General features: G+C 43.9%; 1 protein-coding gene across 2 annotated transcripts in view; it reads right to left on the reverse strand.

Moving 5' to 3' along the window:
• Window positions 1-6024, reverse strand: part of LOC119440727 (uncharacterized) — a 67914-nt gene that overhangs the window by 51277 nt on the left and 10613 nt on the right. The gene's annotated exons all lie outside the window — the stretch shown is intronic.

Consider the following 6024-nt stretch of genomic DNA (forward strand, 5'->3'; position numbering starts at 1 on the left):
AGAGCGACACACACCCTGTGACGCGTATACCCAGTGACCCAAGTTGGTCCGACGGTTGGTTTCGAATCCGGTTCCCTCAACACAGCAGCTCGATGCTCTACCTAGTTGACCATTAACTATCCATTGACCCGATTTGGTGTGAAAGAGGTCAGACGTGGACTCGCACACACATACATACATGCATACATGCACACATGCATACATACATACATGCATACATACATGCATACTTATCGCTAACTAGGCGAAGTTCCCGAAGCATACTAATGGCTTTGATAAACGATACATTCGCATGGGCACAAAATAAACAAAAAGACACGGCGCAGTCTGTCTCAATAGCGAAACCAAAAAGCCTCCGGCCCAGGTAAATCGGTTCTGCTGTAACCCGCAACGTAGAGTACGTTGCATAAGTGAAATTTGTCATCCACTCAAGGGCTGTCGTGTTATACTGTCGAGCAGATGGCTATTTTTAATACGATTAGTATTCTCAAGATACCTCGCACACTTTGATAATAATGATGATTAGAATGATGATGATGATGTTTGTCATCAGTGCATGCAGTGTTTTGGTCACCTGGTAGGGTATATTCTAAGACCTGTAATGGGTAGATCATCAGGCTGTTATGCTGAGGGAACCATGTTCGAAACCAACCGTTGCACCAACTTGGATCACTAAGTATGCGACTTCTTTCATGCCAACCTGGGTCACTGGGTCACTGCGGCCAATGGACGTGTGCCGCATTTCGATGAACCTTTAAAAACTAATGACACAAACAGTTTTAAGAAACAATGGCAGCTCTCGAAAGATTTCTCAACTGGGTATGAGCCGCTCTTCAATGACAAAAAAAAATTCTACAAAATTTATCCGGCGCTCGGAGGAATTGAATCCGCCTCATACATATTCAGACAAACTTGGCCGAATTCAGACAGGCGCCGCGCGCGGACTTCGCGGGGGTGCCGCTAGATGGCGAAGTCTGTCCAGAGGGGTGCGCGAGGAAGAGCCCGGCCACATACGTGCCTCACACGTGACGCGTTTCGGCAATACGGTGTCGCTACAGTGCTTCACTGCTAACCGCATTACCATCGACATTGATCGTGAGATGAGTTCTGGTGGAAAATTTTTTTTTTTCTTTCACGGAATATTCCTCCATCTTGCGGGTTTCCACAAGACCGATATGTATACACAGTCGATCCCGGATATATCGAATCTGAAGGGGATCACAAAAAAGTTCAATATATAGGTAATTCGATATATAAAATAAAAATTTTCGACGGGATTGTACTGCTGTTTGTTATACAAAATAATTTGTTATATGTGCGTTCGATATATTCGGGTTCGACATGTATATGCCATATTTATCTTCTTCGAGTTGTCCATTAATTCGGCCTATCACCCTGCGATCTGCTGGTTTCCTGGTTAGCTCGGACGGTAAAGCGGCCGCGTGGCAAAGGCGCGCTGGTCCCAGGTTCAATTCCCCCAGACGAAGACGAACTTCGAAGCTTTATTCCTGGCCATCTGCTGCCTAACGCGAGGCCACGGGCTCGACTGTCGGTCGCGTTCCGACGGAGCCGGATGGCGAACAAATTCGTTAACGGAAGGTTTGGGTGAATTTTATAGCACTTCAGGTGTTAATAATTAATCCAGATCCTTCCGCCACGCATTGCTTCTGTCATACATTAGAAAAATAATTTACCCCCTTGTCCACTTCTAAGGCTGTAAATTATTTGACAGTTTATTGTCCATGCGTAATCTTTGGGACATTAAACTCCACCACCTCAAACGCAAGGACCACACTGCACACAGCCTACAGTAGATATATTTAAGGAGTCTTACGCTTCAGTTCTATTCGTTTAACACCCGTCGCAGTGAGTGTCCGATACCGGAGATAACGAATTGACGTGATTGCTAGCCAATTACGAAGGACCAATGTGATAATATAAATCGTTACAAACTACGGTTCCGGTATGTGTCACCTCATCGAGAGCGAATGAAATGCGAATGGATCCGTGGTAGATAGCGCAACCTGTGCCGTATTTTCTAACGATCCACATCACTTTCCCTTATCGCCTTTTATCAGAGACCCACTAATCAGAACTGGTTTTGGCACGTAAAACCCCAGGAATAATAATATCAGAGACCCAGATCGACGTCGCCGCCGCCTCTTCCATCATCGCTGAGGTCGCCCACTCTGCACGCCGTATAAGAATGCCAAATGAAATGGAATTCTACGTAAAATATGGGGCCCTAAGGCAGTATTTTGCGGTTTTCTTTTTTCTCCTAGTCTTTTCATTTATCACCTGTGCTGTTGATCGGCGGATCCCGGCAATCGCGAATACACGCAAAATTGTCGCCCGAATGACCGCTCGGGGCACTTTGCGTCTATTCGTAGGTTTCTTTCACGCTGAGAAAAACACTTTTACGTAGCACGTATTGAGTAACAGAACGCTGTATCGGGAGTTTCTCATCTTGCTCTACAATTTTCTCATTGACGCTTTTCATCTAATTATAATATTTGAGAAGTATAATTAATTAAGACTAATTATGTAGTTAGGCGGACATCCTGTATATAAACTGAACATCACGGTGACCAGTGGTCATAGGGGAACATACCCATGCAGTAGCACATATCGGCCCCTGGGGCTATATTTTCTGTCGTTCCATTTCATTTTCGAATCTCTTCGCCCTTCGTCATTGGCTCGATCATGACTCGCACGTGGCCGGGCTGTCGTTATCGCTGGGATCGGCCACATCACGCGCCGCGTAATAACAAAAGAATGGAAAATTAAATGGAACGTTACAAAATACTGGTCCTTGTTTAACGAACGTAACGAGAGAACCCTGCACAACACTGCAGTGAGCTCAGGGAGCCGCATTATGTAAGGATTGTTTTCGCAATCCATTGTTTTTTGCATTTAATCATTGGCCCTATATAACACTGCTCGGACGTCGCGCGAAGGAGAAGGATTCGAGAAAACAGTCTTGCATAATAGGGCCACCGGAGCCTATCTTTAGCCACCATTTCATCCTATTTCTTGTCTCTCCGTGGCCAGAGCATGCACTGCACGAACTTTGATCCGCTGAGTTACCAGTTATCCTTGTTATCAACCAAGCTGCTGCTTCCGCCGGTGAGCCAAAGGTGCACTCAACTGCATCGCCTTTCGTTATCTCTCGTTATTGCATAGCGCGCAGGTAAAGGCCTCAGTGGCCGTACTTTTTTTTTACTCTACTGCAGTTTCACAATAATGTACTAGCTTCAAAGTCAAGGCTATGTGAGGCGTGTTCGTGGCACTCGAGACAGATCAGGGGACGTATTCTCGGACGGTCGCTTTCGGCGATATCACTTTGAGTGCCCGCGTATTGGTTGGTTGAGCACTACGTCACGCAAAAGCGACAGTTTACCGCCGAAAGTGATCGTCCCAAAATACGTACGTCCTCAGTTCTCGGCCTCCTGAGTGGGGGCTACATACCTGCGGAGCCTTGACAAACACAGTTACACAGTGCCAAGGTCGAGCCTTGATAAACTTCAAAGTACGCAAAAAAAAAAAAAAAAAAAAAAAACGAAATACGAGTGGCGCCTCCGCCATGAAGATTCCGCACTAGAACGCTGTGACGTAATGAATGTGATAAACGGTGAGCGAGCAAGGAGAACCTCAGCTATAGTGCTAACGTTTCAACAACGTGACTTGTCGTCATTGTTTTACTGTCGTCATCACTACAAAACCGTCATCCCATTGTCCGTCGTCGTCATATTGCCTCCGCCGTTCCATCGACGTCAATCCTTCTTCGTCATTCTATGGTAATCAAGCTGTCGTCCTTCAATTGTGATTATTCCGCCACTGTCGTACATCCGTTGCATACCACTGTTGTACATCCGTTGCATACATCCGTCGCGTACCTTCGTCTTACGATTGTCGTCATACACACGCTGTCATCCCTTTGCCCTCGTGCTGTCGTCGTCACGATGGCGTCGCTACACCATCGTCATCATTTCAGAATTGACACCTCTGGGGGGACTTTTGGGGGGACATGTACTGAAAACTTCAACTGTGTAGGTTGCATATGTGATCTGAAAACAGGCGTGAATACTCGCTTTTTCCTTATTTTTATGCGTTATACACGTCAATTAGTGGTTTTCCTCCGGTACCATCGTGAAACTATGCGGGACACTGTGTTTAGGTTGATTCGAAGTACGAAGCAATGTTCTGAGTGAAGAACGATAACTGTTTATTCTCTGTATACGCTCATTACAGCCTTTGTAGAAAGATACTCATTGAAGCGTTCCAGGGTGTCATACGTATACGGCCGCTAATCAAAATGTTTCCCAGACTCCTAAAACAACAGCACGAAATGCGTACTTGAAATTCCGTGAAGATATCAGAATTTTAAGCGGGATACGTTGAGAAACATTCCCTTTCCTGCTTTAAATCCAAGTGTTGCAGATAATTACTGAACCGTCGTTTTTCCATGTGTTTTCGTGCATCATAGGAGATTCGCAGTTTGTTTCTTCATGTCCTAGGTGAGCTAAACTTGTATTCTTCTCGCGTACTTGCGCTATTCAATATCATTAACCATGGAATACCAACAGGCCCGAATTGCAGCGGTAGTGAGCTAGGCAAAACATCTTGTTTATATCTGGGCAAAATTAGGGTCATTCCAAAAAAATTGCCTTTTTCAGTAGAATAGGTATGCAAGTTGCCCATAGGGTTATTAGTCGGCGTTACGAGTGGTGTAGAAATTAGACGGCTGCGCTCGCATAGTTACATGCAACATCAATTGAGGTCAAATATTGCGAACATAGGGGAATAATACGCCAAGTTTATGTGCAACGGCAAATGAGTGTTGATCAAATACAGATTTAAGAGGAAGCTTTATAGCTCGGGTGCTCCCGTCTATAAATACCAGTAAAAGGCGAATTCGTTTTTCTCGGCAGCCACTGCACCAAATTTAAAAGAAAAACGTAAAATCTAGTGACTGTTGGTTTGGAATTTTTGATTTAGGTCGCCATTTTTTTTATTAAAAATTGGCAAAAATCGGGAATTTCAGAAAACGAAACAAACTTACAACTCTGTAACTCAGCAATGAAAAATATCATAATTATGTCAATGGCATTTAATAGTACATCTAAAGCGGGAAAAATTAGATATGTTACACATGAATCTCAAAAAATTCAGTTATATGGAAATACGCTTTTGCAGAACCCTTGTACACAACGTATAACGAATTCACGTAAGATATAAATTGACATATCGTACTTGTCCGCTTTGAATGATCTAATAGATGCCGTTTACAGAACCGCGATATCTGTTCTTGATGCAGAGCTATTAATTTGTAAACTTCGTGCTTCTATTTTTTTTCTCGAAGTTTCGCATTTTGGAAAATTCTTTTTTTTAATGCAGGCCCTAAATCGAAATACCACTTCGAACATTCACTACAATTTAACTTTCTATCTCAAATGCAACAAATTTCGTTAAAATCGGTCTAGGAGTTATGTCAGAAAAGCGTCTCTGCGTTTTACATGTATTTGAATAGGCCGCGTCGGAGTTGGGTCCGAGCTACACCGTGGCCCGAGCCGAGCTAAAGCTTCCTCTTAAACAAAAATTGTAAGTATTCGAAAGCATCACGCTGCGGTTATTAGCTAGGTTTACCAATATCCAAAGAGAACTCTGCATTTCAGATATTTTATACTTTGAAGTAATAGGCAGCACTGTAAGTGCTATGTGTCGCGTAGTTTTAACGTTTCTAGCTTATTTAGAAGCTTTACGAAAAGCTTTACGAATAATTATTGAACTCTGCTTTTTTCATGCGCGAAATATTAGATGCGCCTCTAAAGCTCTAGTGAGGGCAGCCCATTGCTGAAACTTGAGTTGCAAGGAGCCGAGATCGGTCACCTCTCTGCTCCCCAAGCCAGCGCGTAACCGGTTGAGCGATTGATTTGATATTCGCACGCGTACACAATGTTCAATAGCCTGGCAAGGGAACCAGAATCAGGATCACGGTCAGCCTCTAGAGTATGTAAAGGTTTA

Source organism: Dermacentor silvarum, chromosome 2 (assembly GCF_013339745.2).
Source record: "Dermacentor silvarum isolate Dsil-2018 chromosome 2, BIME_Dsil_1.4, whole genome shotgun sequence".
In the NCBI taxonomy this organism is placed as follows: Eukaryota; Metazoa; Arthropoda; class Arachnida; order Ixodida; family Ixodidae; genus Dermacentor; species Dermacentor silvarum.